The 20,181-nt window shown below is 38.1% G+C and overlaps 1 long non-coding RNA gene across 1 annotated transcript in view; it reads right to left on the bottom strand.

Moving 5' to 3' along the window:
- Nucleotides 1-1,673: 1,673 nt before the first annotated feature.
- Nucleotides 1,674-20,181, bottom strand: part of LOC308069141 — a 32,685-nt gene continuing 14,177 nt past the window's right edge. Inside the window, exon 2 of the long non-coding RNA XR_013930295.1 lies at nt 1,674-19,249. This is a non-coding gene — a long non-coding RNA (uncharacterized lncRNA). The remainder of the gene's footprint in view (nt 19,250-20,181) is intronic.

Raw genomic sequence — 20,181 nt, forward strand, 5'->3', positions numbered from 1 at the left:
TCACTGCTGGAAACTTAAGGATCCTTGGGGTTTTTTTTGAGCCAGAGAAAATTCTAGATAGCTAGGTTTGTTGAAACTTGGTAAGCTTATATTGTTAATTGGAGATAAGTGGTTAAAAAAAATATTTCCGTTAAGAAATAACAATAATGCTCTAGAACTACCTTTTCCTAATCTCTGAGGCATGGAGTGAACTGAAAATTTGTATCTCTTAAGGCATTGGTACGAAGCATACTGGTAAACAGGCATTAATCACATAAATGTAATTATTTTAAAAGATTTTGAAGTAGAACTTCGTTTTGAATGCCTTTAATTTTTTGTGTCAACTGATGTTTTTCGTCAGTGTGGTCTCTGGATTTATTTGGCATTTTCAGAGAAATATTTCTTGTTATATTTTAAGTTTTACTGAATGTCCTTTTGTTCCTGAACAAATGCTATGAAACACATAGACTAATATTTGCAGTTACTTTGACTAAGGCATGCCAGAAATCTGTTGAAGCAGCATGAGGACCTAGCATTAGACCATAATAATAATAATAATAATAATAATAATAATTTTTCTTTCTCCATAACTTGATATTCCAGTCTTATTTTTGTTTTTATAATATTGCTTACTTGGCTTCTAGATTATCTCTGGATACAGAAGAAAGTATTTTGCTGAGCAATCAGGCTGCTATCATATCTCTCTCCTGGCTGTTAAATTAATGTAGAAACCAGTAAGGTACCTGAAACTACAGAAGAGCTAGTGTCTTCCTCTCAGTTGTAGCAGCTGAGCATATGTCAATGGTACATTTTGTCTGCTGCTTTCTTAGTAGCCTCTTGTTAGTCCTTGTGAGTTCCTTGAGGCTTTTCTGATTTAAACTTTGCGTCCTCTGCTTACTTCTGTTGTGCAGTCAAATATCACTGCTGTTGCTTGGCTGTGATTTAACCATATATTTCCTCCTTATATTTTTGCCACTGGTAACTGTATACTAGCGGTTATCCTCTAACTACTCAGTTGCCTTTAAAATCCTTTTTGATGAATTATCCTCTAACTATCTATTATTTCTCGTACTCCCTAACATTCTTGGAGGAGCGCAGTTTCTTTTATGAGCTGACATGTCTCTCTACCTTTATGACCTTGGTGATACTTCCCCTAACAGAGGAGGACCATCTGGATCTTCCCAGGCTGCAAATGAGCATCTGTTCATTTCTTTGGTCTTTTCTGCAGTTTCTTTGAAATTTGGTGCTAGGAGGGTACAAAATGCAACTGTGCCAACAGCATTTTGTGCAGGTAAAGTTTACATCTGTGTTGGGAGATGGTATAGGTAAGCTTAGTAGCACTGTTAGAATGTTTTATAGCTTTGGTAAAGAGCCTGTCATCAGATGGTATGTAGTGTAGACAGAATGAATCAAGCGATCTTGTTACATGGGAGTAGTCTGAGTATTGTTGCATTTGTTTCTGTTTTTCTCGCACCTTTAAGTTTAATTGAATCAAAGCATGTAATTTAAAGTGTAGTTTGTTGCAGGTGTGTCTTTTCCCTGTAGAAACTAGGGTTCTTAAACTGGTATATGGAAAACGATGAGGCAGAATATTATACTGTATGTTTCTGACAAGTATTTATACATATGATTGTTTCAAAATCATACTACTTGTAGATTCCTCAAAGGCAATATTTGGTTATAACGCGTGCTGCATAGTTTTCAGCCTTGTAATAATACCTTTTTTTTTTTTTTTAAAAAAAAAAAGTAATATAGCCAGAAAAAAATTATGCCTGGTATATTCTACTTTTCCTGTGCCTTGTGTTATCAATACCTGGCAAATTAATTTCTGTAGATGAAGTAGGAAGTATGCTTTTAAGCATTAGTAAGTCACTTCAACCAAAGGGGTAAAAACCTTGCTTATTAGCTGTGGAATAGACACTAGACACACAGACTAATTTCTAAGCAAACTAGAAAATTGTATGTGTGCTCATTCCCTGTCAATGCTGAGCAATTTTCTTTGAAATTACATTATTAACTTATCAGACCATTGTTTTCATTAGCACATAATTGTCCACTGAAGAATTTAACCAGTGCATCAATTTGCTGAAACAGAAGATTTTGGGCCTGTTGCATGTCGCAGGCTTAAAGTTTTATGGTGTGAGTCAGGACCATAAATAAACAATAATATTTTTGGTTTGCAGTGAGTAATATAAATGCCAAACAACGTTTGGAGGTTTTGAACTAATTTTTTTGTAATGACATTGGGTTTTTGTGTGTGTGTATGTGTGGGTCAGGGATGTTAGGGAGGTGTGGTAATTCATTAATATTTTCAAAGCTCATTGCAAATATGCATTTTGTAGTGGCATGCAAGATTTGATCTTCTCTATAGAGATATAGTATGTATAAATTAGTACTTCAAGTAGCAAGATTGTCACATGCCATCTCAATAGCTGAGTATAAACATGTATCTGTGATAAGTGATGCATTTTCATGTATGTTTTTTAGTTAAGAATCAGGAGTTATATGTTTGCCTAAGTTGTCATTGGCCATGGCCGTGTCTATCTGTGTGTCACATGGGCTGCCTGACACCCCTTGCTTTGGTTGGGCTGCATTTGTAATTTGATGTTTGCCAAATGTTTGGCTGTGTGTGATGGAATAGTTATCTGTGATTCTCCCTTGGGGACCCAGACTATGAATGCAAAGCCAAAAGCACTTCAGAAGTCGAGGACTTGTGAGCCTCAGTTGAGAGCATAATTAGAAACCTTTTTATCTGGTGGGAAGTGCGTCAAGAAACAGTAGTAATCTTTAAATATAAACCTGATTGTGCAGCTTTGTATTTGACTTCAGCATTTTCTGAATTCCAGGTCAAGACTCGTATTGTAAGAGACATGATATTGAACAAAAATAAATGTGAACACTTCATTTCATCATTTTACTTTTATGTGAATGCAACTTAATTCCAGGAATAAGCCATCAACAATTATTTTCTGGAAGGAGGGGGAAAAAAAAAAAGTAATGTTATGCAGGACTTGCTATTTAGATCCAAACCTGTCTCTGGAGGCTCATGCTTATTGTGAGGCATGTAATGTATTAAACTGCATACGATACCTGCCCCATATGCTGTGCTGTTGTCAATAATAGCCACTTTGCACTGTTGCCATACAGACACTTGCTGGTTGCAAGTACTGCATGACTTGCTCAGCCACAATAACACAATCTTTGGCTGTATGAGTGCAGAAGCTGTCTGTCGGAGGCACACATCAGTTCTTGTTTCCGCATTGTATCAGAGCTGTGGATGCAGTTCTTCCTATCTGAAAGTGTTTTGCTCCTTATTTTCACATGTCGTCTTGGGGCAGCTGAAGTCTGGGATTTGTACCAAGTATTAGCCAGGCTGATACTGCCTTATCTCAAGTCATGGATTTGTTCCCATCTGAAGTAAGCAAAAAGGAGTATGAATGACATGAAAATTGCATTACTGTCCAAATAGCTGGGCATGATTAGTTACCTTGGCGGCCATAAAATCTCACATCTCATGCAGAGCATAAGCGAAGGAGAATTACAGCCTTTCAAAAAATGTTGGCAATAGCTATAAACATCTACTTTAATAAGGACACATAGTCCTATTATTAATCAAAACATGAAATAATAGAATGGTTTTAGCAGAAGTGAGGGCTACAATTTTACTCTTCACTAAGCCCACCTTCATAAACATTGATTCAGAAATTTCTTCTTACTGTTGTTACCAAAAAAATAGTCAGCTAAGGCTGGATGTATGACTTGCTGTAATGCTGGACAGATGTAATCTCAGAAGACAGTTTTCTATCGGTATCTGCTATAAATGTGGCTTTTTGCTGAGCAGTATTTTTTTCTGTTACTCATTCCTTCTGTCCCCCTCATGTCAGATTTAGTGACTGTACATCCATAGCATGACTTAATTTTGCCACTGAGTGGAGTTCAGCTGGACTGCTGTGTTGAAAAATCTTTTGCTGAGGCTGCGTGTACTCCTGCAATCTCCTTCACCAACCCTAATGCCGGGGCAGTTATGACTAGCTTCAAAGAGGCCTTCTACTGAGAGAAAACTGTCCTTTCATTGTTATTTTTTTGGTGGGCTAGTATCTGAAAGATCAGCTTTCTGTTGAACAGACTTGTCTTCTGGCTACTCAATTGTCAAACCTGATGCAAGAGAAGCAGCAGAAGTGAGTGGTCAGAAAAAAGGGGTCCAGTGTCTTTCTGCAGTGGACTGCAGGTCCTCCCGGTTGAGCATAACAGGAAACTGTGACCTCAGATATATTAATTTGATTGCTGTGTGATGCTCTAGCTAACTGCTTTGGAATTTGTGCTTTATTTGAATATTGGAATTTCACAGTAGACTTTCTTGGGTCTGTTGTTTGAGAGCCAGAGCAGATGATGACAACTTTGACTACTGCTTTTCTGAATCTTAGAAAACAATCTCTTTCAGTCTTTCACTGATAAGAGTTTGCATTTCTCATACAATTTATTTTATCCAAATTGAGCTTCTCTGAAATGAAGGGATGGGAGAGGAATGTGCAGTGTTTTGCGGCAATCTTTTCAGTCAGATGCTGGTGGCAGAGTGAAACCTAGTTGTGTCTGATTGGAGTATTGTTTTGCTGCAGAAAGATCAGGGGCTGTTTAGTCTTAAGCATATTTTTTTCCCTTCTGTTGCCATATTCTATTTTCTAGGCTTATGTAGATTTTGATGGTAAAAATCTACATGTTAAGGGACTGATGTTTGGTTCCCTGCTTTGTTATAATTATCTATACTCTATATAATCATGGATATGAAATCCTGTTACGTGAGTTCATAATTTGAAAAAAGGTGATTTTCTTTCCTGATCTGCAGAAATTGCCACAGTGAATGCAGTAAAGTTGCAAGGATATTTGTAGAGTGACATATATGATTTATGATCCATGAAATGGGACTTGGGTTAGAGTAGAAAATATTAGGAGAAAGGTTCATATAATCAGTCTTTATTGTCTTTTAATGTGATTATGGTTATTAAGGGCAGATTTATGGATTATGTATGAATTTTAATTGTTTAACCAAAATACTCTCTGATATCAAGTAATTTGGATTGACAAGACCTGTTTTACCCATTGCCATGTGGTTCTTCATCCTACATATTTAAGTTTCTTAGGTCTTGCGTGTTTACCCGCTGTATGCATTTGCAGGTCTCCATTGCCTTAGCCACTATGGGTTCGGGTTCACCTACAAAGTGCAAAATGGAATATTCCTGCTTGGATATGCAGGACCTATGGTCCACTCAGCACATATGTGAAGGATTGCACCAATGCTTAAAACCTACTGATGTCCAGTATTCAGTGGTGATACTATGCCTTATGCTGCATTGCATGGAAAAGGGGAAGTTTTTTCAATACTATGTCACTGTTCCTGCTGGGTGTTGCACACAGGGATTTGCTTTAGCTTTAACTACTGAAATAAAAGAAAGAAAAGCCAAGTTTGAGTACCTGTATGCATTCAAGGTCCTTATTTAAATCGGCCACTTCTCATTGAGCCCAACTGCGTGACAATCAGTAGCAAATGACAGGGAAATTCATTGCCATACTCTCTATCGCTATGGATTTTGCCAGAAGTTATTTGTCTCTTAACTGTCTAATAATTCATAAAGGGCAGTAAAGCTGTGTTGGAGAACTCTGTGGATGTGCTGCATTATAGTTCCGTGCCAGAGATGATTTACTCTGCTTGTCGTACTGGGGCACTGTTATTGTACCATACCCAAGTTGCTCCTACAACAAATGTAAGCACCCATGTTGTGTGGTATTAGCGTAATTACAATATGTAACTTCTGGAAACATTTGTGCAGTTATATACTGAAATAAGGTCCAGTTTTCATGCCCAGCTCTTACTAAATTCAACTGTAGGCTCTGCAAGGGTTGAGAATCAGGATCTTGGCCATCCAGCAATAGTATAAGAAGCAAGCTTTGCACTCCGGTCTTGTACCCTTCAGCCTGCTGGCTACCATGTGCTTTCATGGTGGATTTTTAGCTTTGCTGAAAGTTGTCCAGTGACATGTGTGGTTGTGTGCAACTGTTGATGAACAGACTTTGCTTGTTGGCTGAGCTCACTAGCAATAAAACTCTGCAGCTGATCAGCTTTGTCCTCAGCCTTTAGAGACAGGAAATAGTTGCATATGGCTTTCTGGAATAAAAAGAAAATGAGACCCTCAAGTTATAAATGAACAAATTCCAAAGCACCCACAAAACTCTTAAAGAGAAATAGCAGTATTGGGCTCAGGTCAAAAAAAATTCAGATGTTAATTTATTTGGTGAGATCTTCTAAAGCGTGTGGTGTTCTTGTTTGCTGCCTAGCAACGAGGCCGCCTTTAACAGTAGGAAAGTATGTGCCTGTCTAATCTATCAAGAATAACTCTCTCCAGAAAAAGAAATAATTATAATCCTTAGTAATAAATTATTAATGGATATTAATTATTGTAACAAATCGCTTTCTGCTAAAACTGGTAAACTGACAAATGATGAAGCCTATACAGGCAGAGTAGAGAAAAGTTTACCTTATTTTCTAGCAAAGGCAAGAAAAGTTGCCTGGAAGCATGCAGTTCCCATACTGAGTAGGATTAATATATTGCCTGACACCCATGAGCTAGATGTGTCTCTACCTCAGAATGTGGAAAGTATTCTTTTTATAATTTGTTTAAATCACAGTTTACATGAATAAATGGAAATGCATCATCTTGAGTAGTACTTCAGTACTTTTTCCACAAGGGTGCAGGGTTATTGTTGCAGTTAAAAACATCTTGGATGTCCTTAGATATTCAGATTAGAAGATCCAAACCTATGATTCTGCTTGGTCTTAGAAATGCACTTAATGTTTATCATTCTGCATTTTTTTTCATGCCATTCAACGTAGGAGAAGGTTTTTACTTCATCTATTAGTAGTTCCCTGCCTGCAGTTCCATACTTCAGTTCCTGGAATTTCTTCTCTCGCAACAGAAATGCTCCCATTTCTGAGTTTTCAAGCTGCAGATATGTATATCAGATGGAGCCAAATACTGGGATTTGTGTTAAGTCCTGTGGTATCTTCTAAAACTTTCCTCATGAGTCATTTCTACTTAAGTTTTATAGCAGGCTCGTAATTTAGGCAGTGAAGCGTAGATATGGGTGGCTAACCGTAGCTGTTCATATTTGATTGTGTTGGCGATGATAAAGAATACTGTCTGTTTTTAAGCATATATATTTTCTAGGCTGTGCTGTGCAGAAGAGAGCTGCCATTTATTCCAATGCAAGTACTTCCTTTTCTTTTTCGATCATGTAACTACAATACCAGGGATACCTATAAAATTCACTCCTTATTTCCATGCATTTTTTCAGTGGTAAATTTAACACTGCAGAACTGCTGCAAGTAGACAGAAGGCTTTTCCTGATAACAGATGGGGAGGATCTCAGCCTATCCTTTGTCAAATATCACGTGAGTCAGGCTACCTGATTGCCATCAGGCTGCGTGCCTGGGTGGGCGCCAGGCTAGTCAGGTAGGGTGTAACAATAGCCATTCATCACACCCAGCCTGTCTCGCCCCTCCGTCAGCAAGATAAAATGATCTAATATAATCAACTCTACAGGGAGACACAAGGCTTGCTGGTGTTTTGTTCTTGGAGGAGAACCTTGTAAAAACAAACACACATGCCTACAAACAGGCCAGGAAACCTCCCACAATTCAGTAACTGATAGCAGCCATATTCATTGACTAAATTGCTTTGGGGATCTTTTGTGTTTTTTGGCCTCCCTCTGTAGAGGTGGTGTCAGGGGAAAAAAAAATATAGAGGTGTTTGTTTGTTTGCTTATTGCTGTATTTCTGCTGAGGATGGTGTCGCTTGGCTTCTGCTATCTATGGTGACAGAAATGAACAGACACAGAGCAGGTAACAGGGACATTATGTAAGATAATAAAGGCCTAGACTAATTCTAGGAAAGATTACTGTTTGGATTAAATAGATGCTGGATACTTTTCTCTGGTGTTCCTGGCCAATTTTTCATTAGGTGTTAGCTGCCTGTTATTGTTTACTTTGCACATGCTTGGTTTTATTTCTTAGAGTTTTTTTTTTTTTTTTTTTTTTTTTGTCAAAGAACTGTGTTCATCTCATGGGGACTTGTAGCACCCGTGTTTGGCACTTGTGTGCAAAGGCCCATGTCCAGTCTATAACAGGACTCTGCATTTATTATCTGGAATGAGGAAGATTAATGTAACCACACTGTCTCGTAGTTGTAGTTTGTGCCTGGGAGCCCTGAACAGACCTACAGGCCTTATCCTAGTATGAGAGCAGACTTTCACAGAGAGACACTTGGACAGAAAAGCTGCCATGAAGGGTTTATGATCCATGCATGCAGTCAAAGTTAAAAAAAGAATTATCTTCCATGTTTCACATACGGTGAACACAGGACTGTCAGGTTTAGTGAATTCAGCAGCAGGTTGTTCAAGATGTTACCATATCCAGCTGTCTGCCATATGGGTGAATACTACACCGTAGTTTGGGTGGCAATATGTGATCTTCTACTTTGAGTGGTGGAACACAAAGTTTTGTCCGTGGACTCCTTATTAGCTCTATACGGAAATCAGAGCAGTAAAAGTGCTCTCTGTCCCATATTTTTATTAGTAGGACATGTGTGAGCTCTACTTTAATGTATTTATTTTAAATTTATATTTTTTTTTAGAAATTTTTTAGAAATTGTATACCACATTTCATCATCTTACCAAAAACGAAAAAAAAGGGCTAGATTTGGTTCATTTAAGATAGCTCACAGAATACTTTGTACAGTAGTGTTTTATTAAATATGAAAACATTCAGAAAGCAGATACAGCATTTGCACAAAAAGTGTATATGTTGGCTGCGTATGTCAGTGTGGTTTCTTTGGCTTCTGTGGAGCTTTGGTCATTTAGGTCATCCAAGAAGTGGATCTTTGTCTTGTCTTTTTTCTTTTCTTTTTTGCATTTTTGAAAAGGAGTAGGGAACACATGGTAGGGACTCAGACAACTGAATGTTTACTGTGTCTAAATCTAATTTCCAAGGCTTTGACTGCAATTCTTATCTCTTCATAATGTTTTAATAAATTCAAGGATTTTAAGGCCACTGGGTACCACTGTGATAATCTGTTATAATTTTCCATGTAACAGCTGCCAGATAATTTTATCTACATCAAGCCCATAATTTCTAATTTTGTTCAGCTCTAGGCTTGTTTCTGTTGAAATTAAAGAAAAAAATTGTCCTTGATTTGAGAACATCATCTGGATGAGCGTTTATGGACCTGGGCCTTACTTTGATTTTGTGGAGCAATAAAAGTACTGAATACATCTGAGAGTGCTTTACACTCCCTCTGTTTCTGTTAGTCAGTTTTCTTATACTTTAATACCCAGATTGTATTTGCATCAACACCTAAAGTTAAGGTCTCTTGTATATTTTTTGGTGCTGTGTTCATGAGAAATCGTCTGAGTATGCAGGAAGTTGAAAATGTTGTTTGAATGGCAGCAAGGGGGAAGGATAAGAATAATTTTTGGCCAAGTATACTGCAAATAACCCCTTCTTGCATGCAGAAAATAATAATTTTGGAACTTCCCTCCTTGCTGGTAAAACATGTTAATAAAACAGTTTTTACACTGAAAGGCTTTAAAATGCAAGCTGTAAGGAAAACTAGTAGATGTATTTCAAATACTTAATCAAAACCTAAATGTTTTACACTAATTTCCAAGGGGTTAAACTGAAGTAATTTTGGCTTTGAAACAATGCTTCAGTTTTCCATTTTGAAAATACTGTAGCAGAACTTTGACATCTTCCCCTTTTTGAATCAAAATAATTTGCCAAAGTGGGTGTACATTTGAAAAATACTGATCAAAAGTTGATATATTTTTTTATTATTTAAATGAAAAATCCATCTGCATTTGTGTAAGGATGTGAATTGCTTCAAAAAAGCCTTTTTATGCTATTACTTTATAGCCTGTAATCAACATTACAATGTATATTTAAGGTACTATTATATCAGTGATTTATTTAAGACAGCCACAATTCTAAATATATCTAACTCAGAATTTTAATTCTGGTATCATGTTTTTAACTGTTATTTTTTTAATTCTATGGCTTTCAGAATCTTGAGGCTTTAGTTGAGATATGTTGCTCTTTGAACATAGGGTACGCTTAGTTTCCGTGCTTTTCAGTAAAGCTGCAGACAGATTTATTCTCTGGGCTGTCAATAATACAAGTGCTCTTTCACCCATTTCTGTTGAGCTGGGCTCAGTTGACTCAGAGAGCAAGGCAGCATTGATTTGCTTACATTTTCTCAGGTGCAAAATGGAAATTCCCCCTTTCTCATTTCCTAGCCAGTTTTCCTGCTGCCAGTCTGCAGTTCAGTGCCCTCTTGAGCTGTTTGTTCTCAAACTGGGTGGTTTTGTTGGCTTTGCAGCCCTTTGCAACCCCACAAACAGCTGTATTGGGGTGGATGGGGTTAGCAGAGGGATAGGTGAGGCTTGGCCAATGGGTAAGCCGTGCTGCCCCTCGGCCTGTTGAGGGCATTGGAGCTGGGGTGGGAATGGATATGGGGCCAAGGTGAGCCCTGCAGTCTGCCAGGAGAGAGCACCTCCCCACTGCCTCATGGGAAGTGGGTTAAAACTGGTGTTTTTTAACAAATGTGGATAGACCTGTGTTTTCCACTGAGGTATTGTGCAGACACTGACAAATTAATACAGTGCAACTGACTTGGATAATTGTATCAATGAAAAGTGGAGTACAGCTGTTTAGCAACTGAGTCAATTTTCAGCAATGCACATTGTAAAGCTTGGTTCACTGTAAGTGGATCATATGGAAAGCTGTAAGTTGGTTTGGTGGTTTTTTTTTTTTTTTTTTTTTTTTTTGTTTTGTTTTGTTTTGTTTTTCTGGAAAAACTCAGGAATTGCTGTTGTACAAAATTCTCACTAACCGTAGAATGTTTGGGTTGAAGGGACCTTAAAGATCATCTAGTTCTGATCCACGGGCCAGGACACCTTCCACTAGCCCAGGCTGCCCAAAGCCCCGTCCAGCCTGGCCTTGAGCACTGCCAGGGATGGGGCACCCCCAGCTGCTCTGGGCAGCCTGGGCCAGTGCCTCATCGCCCTCACGGGGAAGAATTTCCTCCTAATGTCTAATATAAATCTAATGTTTTCATGTGCTTAGTATTTCCCTTACTATCAAATATCCAACCTTTAAAATACTTACCATCAAGGTTAAAAAGGCTGAGTTATGTATTGGAACATTTTTTTTCATAACAAATGTTATTTATTCAAAGATTGCAGATTTATTTCTTCTGGATTTTTATTCTCTTTCCGGAGTACTAAAATGACATTAGAACGGTATACTGTGGAAGACAAAGCAATTTTGGCCTAAATTTTCTGTTAGATAATCTGTTTATACAGGGCTTGTTATCCTAAGTGGCTCTAATGGTACGCTGCCGACCACGTGGAGATCCAGGGGAGGTTGCTCCCACTGCGGGAAATCCAATGTTCCCCAGTGTCTCTGCAGTAGGATGATTCTGTCTGGCTGCAATGGGCAGATGGCACCATCATTTTTTTTGCTCGTGAGAGCTTATGGAGCTAAATTCGGTCCTATAGGACGCAGGTGTAACTCCTTCACCAAAAGGAATAAGTCGATTTTTGCCTTAAAACATCTGTCCTGAATCTGGTTTCTTGTGATATAATGAAATTTAGGGTAGAAACAGGAAAGACCGGTCAGAGCTAGTCCCTTAACCTGAACAAGAATAATAAATTAATAAAGATTTTATTAAATAACTTTAAAAACTGAGGGTTTAATGTTTTTGCAAAGGTTTGGAAATATTTGCTGGTCTGATTTTTAACATACTTCTACCAACTTGTGTCATAGCCTCTTTGTTCTAGGGTTGACTTTAGAAAAAAATGTTTATGAGATACTTAGGAGGAAGTCCAATTTTGTACTTTAAGTCTCGTTAGAAATTGTCAATACAGAGGAGTGCTTCAGATTCAGAAGCTGATATATGCTTGAACTTCTGGGCCTGTGCCAGATAGATTTTTCTTATTCCTGCAAGATTAATATATTCAGATACCTATAACCAGGTTGGATGCTGACAGTGAGGACTGCCTATAAAAAAAAGCAGGAAGAGGCAGAAGAGTATCTGACTCATGAGATACTTCATGGCCATGGATTCATTACTGTAGGATGGATTAAGTTGTGCAGGTGTTGTGGGCAGCCCAGCCATGTGGTGTTACTGGTGGGTTGGGGAATGGCTCTGGCTCATCAGCAGGGCTGGAGCTACTCGGGGGGGGGAGTGCAGAGAAGATGGAGCCAGAGGTGAGAGGCAACAGACTCAGATGGCAACGAGGGAAGTTCCTGTGAGATATTATGGGGGGAAAAAATATTAAAAAAATCACAGTGAAAGCAGACAGACATTAAGACGATGCCCCCAGAGGTGGTAGAGTCTCCATCCACAGAGATACTCAGAACTTGACCAGACAGGAGCCTTTTCCAATCTAAATTGTTTTCTTAGTCTACATTTCAAATGGCTGACCTGCATGACACTAGTTTTTCTTTTGCCTTCCTCATGGTGCTAGCATGGTCGTATGGGAAATCTTTGATACTTTACTGCCTGCATTTGGTGGGCATCACAAATAGTTTCAAGCAAAAGAGGAAACCCATGCTTTTTTATACATAACTATATATTTCTATAGTAAGTATTTAAATCGGGAGCTTATTTTCATCAAATCAAGGCTAAAGACAAAAAATCCCGAGTACTCAGTTTGATCAGGATTATTAGCCTTTTATTTTAGGTAGACCTTGTGTATCTCTCACACTGTTCAGCAGCTGATGCACATGTCTGGTAATGCAAAAATACATTATATTCAGGGTGCGATTTACTGCATTGCGCATTTTGGGCAACTTTGGGTATGTCACGTTTCTGGTTTGTGATAAATCACATTTCATTAAAGTAGTGGTCAGAAAGAAAAGGAGAAAGAGGGAATGCAAACGACAGGATGTGAGTGTTTAGGTCATTTTTAAAGTGTGATGCAGCCTGAATATAATTCATAATGTTAGTTCTCACTGTTCCATAAGAAAAATGGATCACAGTTATGATCTGGTTTGAAATGAGCTTCAGTCGATCAGGTGGATATAACGATATAAAACTGAAATAAGGAAAGTGATAACATTCGTCAAGAGGAGAAGGAATTCAGTTTATGGGGGATGCAGTCTGCCCTCTAGCTCAGGCACTTAGTCTTGAAGAGAATTTTTTTTAATGTGGTGTGATTGCTAATATGAGTCACAGCAACATCAGTTAGCTTTGTTTGGAAATTGTAAAAGATGCATGAAATTCAAATCCAGATATGGAATGGTCAAGAATTTTGATTCGTTCTTCTATTTAAGAAGCATAATAAGCTTCACTTGTAAACCTTGGATGTTGGATCAGGTTTTATCTCAGCAAGGCTGGTGCATTGATTCTGATCAAACTTCACACAAATAAATGGGCAAACTACGTGAATTTTGAGATGCACTGATTGCAAGCCCATAGCTTTGTATGTTTTTAAATGAAACTCATTCAATGAAAGTGTGATCTAGAAATTAAGGGTGTGTCATATCCCATTATGAGATGTTTCTGTTTACAGCATAATGCGTGAGGCCTGCAAAGGGGTTAACACATATAGAGCTACCGCTTTCATGGGCAGAAGGTGTCCTTGGGACAGAGATGGTTCAGCAGGGAGTGATGATTTGCTGATGTGAACTTTTGATGATGCAGTGCTTTTAACATAATACCTTTTTGGAGGGTTTTGGCAGAGGAGTCTCTCGTGGCATCTGACAGTGCAGGAGTTCTCTCCCTCCTGCTGGCAAGTGCCATTTCACTTACACTTAGTCAGATTACTGTCTTCCATTTAATTCAGTGAGCTGGTTTTCGAATTCCTCTCCCAAAGTCTTTAAATATTAGTACTGTAAAAAATAGACAAACCTCAGAATTTGTCCTAAGGACTGATGTGAAAACCAAGATAGAGACAAATAGAGGTGAAGAGAACCTTTCTGACCATTCAGACTTTCTTCCTGTTCCAACTGTACCTATCTTCCTGTAGGACACGGCATTTTTTTGCCTTTTCATTCACTACTGCAATACTGTAGTCAGCTTTCACAGGGAAATAATTATGCTTGAGTGAAGCATTTTCTTGTGCATGGATCATGAAGCCCCTCACCAACACTGATGTGCTGCGCGGACATATTTGAGTTAAAACGTAATTATGATCTTCTTTCATGGCAAAACCACAACAGTTTCCAGTTATTGCTCTACAAATACCAAAGCACAGCAGAGGCTGCAATTTACTTTAAAATCATTTCCATTATCAATGAATCATCTCTTTTTTTATTAGATGAGAAAGGCGGACGTGCCAAGTCCCAGTGCACTAGTGCAGTACAGAAAATTTGTAATAAAGATGTGTACTTTTCCACTGAAGTACACAATGAATTTCTTTGCAGAACAGATTACCAAATTATTGAAAGTATAGCCAGTGAGTTCACACTTTCTCATGATATATTAAGTGATTAAACTTCTCAAATTCCATCTAGAGCAGTTCCTGACTCTTTTCTAAATGAAATTTAAAATCTTACATTATTTCAGTCTGGAAAAGCAATAATAGAAAATGTGATCAGGTATGAAGTTGTGTGCACTGCACTTATCAGATACAAATCCCACTGTAATAATAAAGTATTTGGTGTAGAAGTGACATCTGCCATTCTCTCCATAACAAGGCTCCCGGTTACTCCTGTCACAATAGGTGGAGCCAAATTTAGACAAGAGCCATTTATTGAGGAAAATGGCTACTAATCACAGCCAAATAGCTTTTATTTTCCAGGGAGTCCAGCTTGTCTGGTCTGTCTGCAAAGATGTCCGAATAATAAGCAGAAGTAACTCTATGGATTTCTACGTGCTTTTTTTCTCTGAATAAATAGGCTTGCCTAACGAAAAATTGGTCAGTCTTAAATTGAGAAGCAAAAAGGAATGGAAAAATTCACAACTTAAAAGCAGAGTTTTATTTGCTTTCATCATAAATACATTCACAGCAAGTGGAATTAAGTCATTGAGGAAACTTGTGGCAAGAAAGTTTAAGACAGGTTAAGGAAGTAAGCTTCAGACTGTGTAAGGTACAAGCTGTTTTACTACTCATAGGATTTTTATATGAATGGCATAAATAGCTAACATTTTTCAAATTATAACAGTAATGGAATACATGATGTCATCTAGTCCTTGTCCACGTACTATTTGTGTTATTACATACCCCTAATTTCCATGCCAGTTACTGTAGGAATTAGGCTTGTGCAGTTTTTTGGCCCTCTAGCTGCAGCACAGTGCTATAGTACCCTGTATGTTAAAAGTGGTATTGTAGTTGAAAATAAATGAACACCGTTTCTAATAGGAAATGTAGGAATTATCTTACTTTGGATAATGTGATCTGAAAAAATATGTGGATTGGAAAATCAAGACAGTTGCTGTCTTTTAGCTTGTTGTGTGAACTGTTGGAGTCCTTCTTGGTCTTTTTGAGTTACCAATGTTATATACTTGTCCAGCAGATGCTAAGATTAGCTATGATCTGTAAAATGATACTGCCCGTTGTTTTCTGTTTGGGTGAATTGCCAGGTTCTCTCAGGAAAATAAATGTCTAAAGGTTTTCCCATATAAATTTTGAGTCAAAACAAATCTCCGGAGTATCTAAGTAGGTATTTCTCTTCTGAAAACTAATAGTTCTTTGACTTTATCCATTCCCCTGTATCTGGCTACATATTCCTACCTTTGTGCTAAAAACGATGTGTGTATGGCCACATGGTCATCTGGATTACAAAAACCATCCAGACTAACTAGATGAAAAAGGCTAAGAAAAATTTCAGCTGCACTGTGAGTGCTAAAGTGGTCTAGCTAAGCTTAAAGCTGAAACTTGGAACTTACTTTTGATGCATTACCTCAGATACTCTATCAGAGCCTCAGGATCTTGTAGTGGGGGCTAATTGACCTTACTGAGGTTTTTTTCTTGAAGATGAAATTACATGAGTTTCAAGAGTTGAAATCACCATGGATCAGGGCAGAACAGATTGGTTCATCTAAATCAATTTTTTCTAGATTATACAACTAACATCATTTGAAATGGCCGCATGATTTAGGGAAAGGAAAGGCTGAATTCCCAATAATGTGCTCCTTTGCAACATATTCTTTGCATTTTACCATAAACCCCCGCAACAACCATCGTCTTGAATGGTCCAAGTCTAAGGAGGAATTAAGAAGTAATTAAACCAGCCCATCTTTTTCTCCCTTTGAAGGTCACCCCGTCAGTCTTGCTCTTCAGTGCTTCCATGCTTTGTCTCAAAGCCTGGCTGCTGTGTGCCCTGCCCCGCTTCAGCACTCATAGGTGATTCCAGCCATGCACTGATGTGAATTTGGGAATTCCCTGTTTGTGTTACTTGTCCATTATTATCTATACCACTTCATGGACATTCTATGTGTTGTTTTTTAAAAGCCCCTTTGGAACAAACAAATAAACATTTTAATTATGTTTGTTTATAATTTTTTTTACTAAATTACAATTTAAGCTTCTGACTGGCCCAGCTGGAGAGATCCTGGCTATTTACTGAGTCTCTCTAGATTTCTCTTTAAGGCTGATGACTTTTCAGCTGCTAATATATTTTTCCTCAAAGGTCTCAAGTTGCTTTGGGATATCAGCTTGGGTAGCAAATGTGTTCAGGTTAGCAAACTTGAAGGCAAGGTGATATATTAAAGATTTAACCATAATTTAGAGCAGCCTTCTGAACTGCTATTGCAATGGTTAGGATTTGAAGAAGTGGAAGTAGTGGGAAGACAGATATGACCTATTTATCTCTTTTTTTCTAACTCATGTGCTCCACTTCATGTCTATCCACTTTTTAAGGACAGAATCTCACCTTCAGATTTAAACTGGAGTAGTTGTATATTCCAGCTGTTCCTAAGTAACTTCAGGAAACGATTTATTTCAAATCAGCAAGATTTTAATCCCTTCTTCCTTTTGCCCCCCAGCTTCAAATTCCCAACCTGATTGCCAGTTAACAGTCTGATTGACTGGAAATAAACAAATGAAAGAACTTTCTTCAGCAGCTGCCAATGTTATAGTGCTAGTTCTTGTACATATAGTTTCTTGATTATGAGCAGTTTCTTTATTATGAGTTTTATTTTCCTAGGTCATCAATGTTGCATGGCAATTGTCTTAAGGAATTAAGTCTTTGGAAAAATTAAGACTTTGTTAAGGTATAGTGAAGAAGTTTACTTACAGCAAGATTTGTCAAGGATAGAGGCCAGAAAATTGAACAAGAGGGGTTGTAACTAGATTCTCAGCTTTGGCCTGGGCAAATTGTTTCTTTCCCTTTATCTCCAGAAATACCAGGCTTCATCTCTGAAGTGTTCTGAGATCCTTGAAAAATGCTCAATGAGGACTAGGTATCATTCTTTAAATAATTTTTAGGTTATACAAATCTTGTCAAAAGGGAGTAATACTGACCTTACCTCTAGAGAGCCTATAAAGTTTAATATTTCCTCTCTTTGGATCCCTCTTCGGGGAGGTCCTGTGCAAGAGCAACATGTTGCTGTTGTCATAGTGTATCGGAAATCTCTAAGGCTTCATTGCCAGCCTCAGGGACCTGTGCGTCCTTATTGCTGAAGCAGAATAGCTAATGCTTACCGACTCCCTGAAACCTTCTGCCTTTATTATTTTTACTCCACATTTTTTAATGCCTAGTATACTAGAAAACATGACACAGGAGAGAGAATTTGGGGGCTTTTAGCTGTAAGTCTGAGGTATGGTAATTCCATAGTGAGGATGGTATTGCAATTACTTTAACGGATCATTTTGTGTGTCGACACGTGTGTTGGCTTAAGTCTGTTTTATATCTGTTCAGCTTGCACCTGCTAAATTGCAGAAAGCAAAAGCCCATGACAAACACTAAATATGGATAAGAGAAAATAAGACACGAATTTGTTCTGTTAATGGGCTCCACATGTTCCTAGATCTGCCTTCACATTTTGTCTGTTTTTGTCCCCTGATCAGCAATTTGAGAATTGTACAGCAAATTAGGAGAAGAGCTTTCAATAACCATAACTAAACATGAAACAATTATGACAATGAGGTGCCTTTGAATCCCCTCAGATTCAGAAGGAATGGGAAAAAACTAATTTCCTGAAGACTTTTCCCAATCATTCTGTACAATCTCTGCTAAACCCTGCTCCTGTTCCCCTGGGATGACTTCCCCAGTCAGCACATCTGCAGAGGTCCATGGTTACTGTGCTATGCTACAGCCCAGAGCACCTTCAGCTGTGACTTCTACTTCATCTCACCCAATTTAACTACCTCCAACTACAGAAGGCTAATAATGAGCAGGTTGCGGTTAAGTTTTTAAAGAAATAGCAGGAAGCATCTTAATGCAACTGTCAGTGTGTGCACGTACTGTAGGCGCTTGCTCTCTCTGATAGCCTGGAGCTTAAAAGCACTGTTCTTTGCCAAGGAAGAGGCGGCTATCTTCAATCTGGCATCTGAAAATGACAAAGAGATCTATCAAACAGAATTAGGAGCTCACATCCTTCCTGTTCTGTTTAGCTTTGTAATTCAATCTGAGTCAAACCAGAGGCCTGGCCTGTGGAGAAGCGCTCCTTCAAATCTAATGAAGTAGTCCTCCGATTTACCATCATGCAAACATTAGTATGTAAACTTCCTACGTATATAAAATGTGTAAAGGCATATTGTGTATGACAGGAGTTATTTGTCAAGGTATGCTAAATCGGAAGCTCTCCTTCTGCTGGGTTCTTCTTCACACTCTCTGTGGGCTTCCACAGCTACCTTTCTAGATTTTCCGTGCTGCTTCAGAGATGCTGACTGAATTTCTACCCTATGTCTGGGTATAGTCCTGAGAAGAGTGTTACATAGAGTTTGTGATGAACTTCTCTGAGCTGCCAGTAGCGTGGAAGATTTGAAAATGACTTCATTGACTTTTTGTCATGAACATTGTTTTATGTGTTTTTGTCCAGGGAACTTATTAATGTTTTCTGTACTATCCTGAATGTAGCCTGTGATAAGACTATCCAGACATTCTGCTTTTTTTTTTTTTTTTTTTTTTTTTTTTTTTAGTACTTTTTCAGCTTGATAAAATACTTCAAAAGTATGATGAAAACATATATGGATGTGAGAGAGAGTTGCTAGCTAAAGATGTAAGAGAATGTGTGTGTAAGGGAGGAGCTCAAAATTCCCCAACTCAGCAGAACTTTTCTACCATGCTCTATTCTTCCTGAAATATTGGTTTATATCTGCTGTGCAGTGCTGGTATAATTGTGAATGTGTTTATGCTACTAGTATATTTATATACTAGATACTAGTATATTTACTCAAGAGACTAGAAGTACTGTTACTGGGATAGAGCATTTAACAGCTTCCCCTAAAATGGCTCATTCAAAAAGTCACTGACCAAAGATCTCTTCATCTGACTTCAGCTGCTTTATTTTTCATTCTGCCTTGCTTCCCTTCCACTCTTGCTTGTCTGTTCATGCCTGATGTCTTGATTGTAAGTTCTCTGGTAGAAGCCATCTCTGTCATTTGTCTGTCTAGCATGTCACAAAAGGATGCTAACTTCTGTTGGGTTTTCTCAGTGAAACTTTTAAAAACATTAAAGTCTTTCTGAAGAATAGTTTTGAGCTTTTGTTATTCTGTGATTTTTTGACAGTAAAAATGGCAGTGTGTATAGTGTATATAGTGTGTATGGTATAGAGAAGTAGTATATTTCCTTTATTTCCCTTATTACAGTTCAGGGTCTGGTAAAAGATCAACTGAGGGATAGAAACCTAAACATGAATGACCTCCTCCTGTGGACCATTTAGAAAGTAAAAAATTTTATCAGAGCTTTTGAGTTTGTGTCTGTTTACTACACAAGAGAGTTTCAAAGATGAAGACATAGAAGTCATGAAAGATACAGAAACATTCCCAAATGTTCTGTAGCAACACAGTGGAAATGATGCCAAATAAGATAGTAGAAATGTTTTGGGGAAAAAAATGGGGGGGGGGGGGGGGGGGGAAGTTGTGAATGTCCTCTGAAAAGGGGGTCATTTGGCTGACATCTCAGGCTGGCAGTATCTTCTTGGAGTTATGCATTCTTAAGAGAAACACCATTTAATTGTTCATTTTCCACTGAGGTTCAGTATC

This window comes from Falco punctatus, assembly GCF_963210335.1.
Source record: "Falco punctatus genome assembly, chromosome: 9".
Taxonomy (NCBI): domain Eukaryota; kingdom Metazoa; phylum Chordata; class Aves; order Falconiformes; family Falconidae; genus Falco; species Falco punctatus.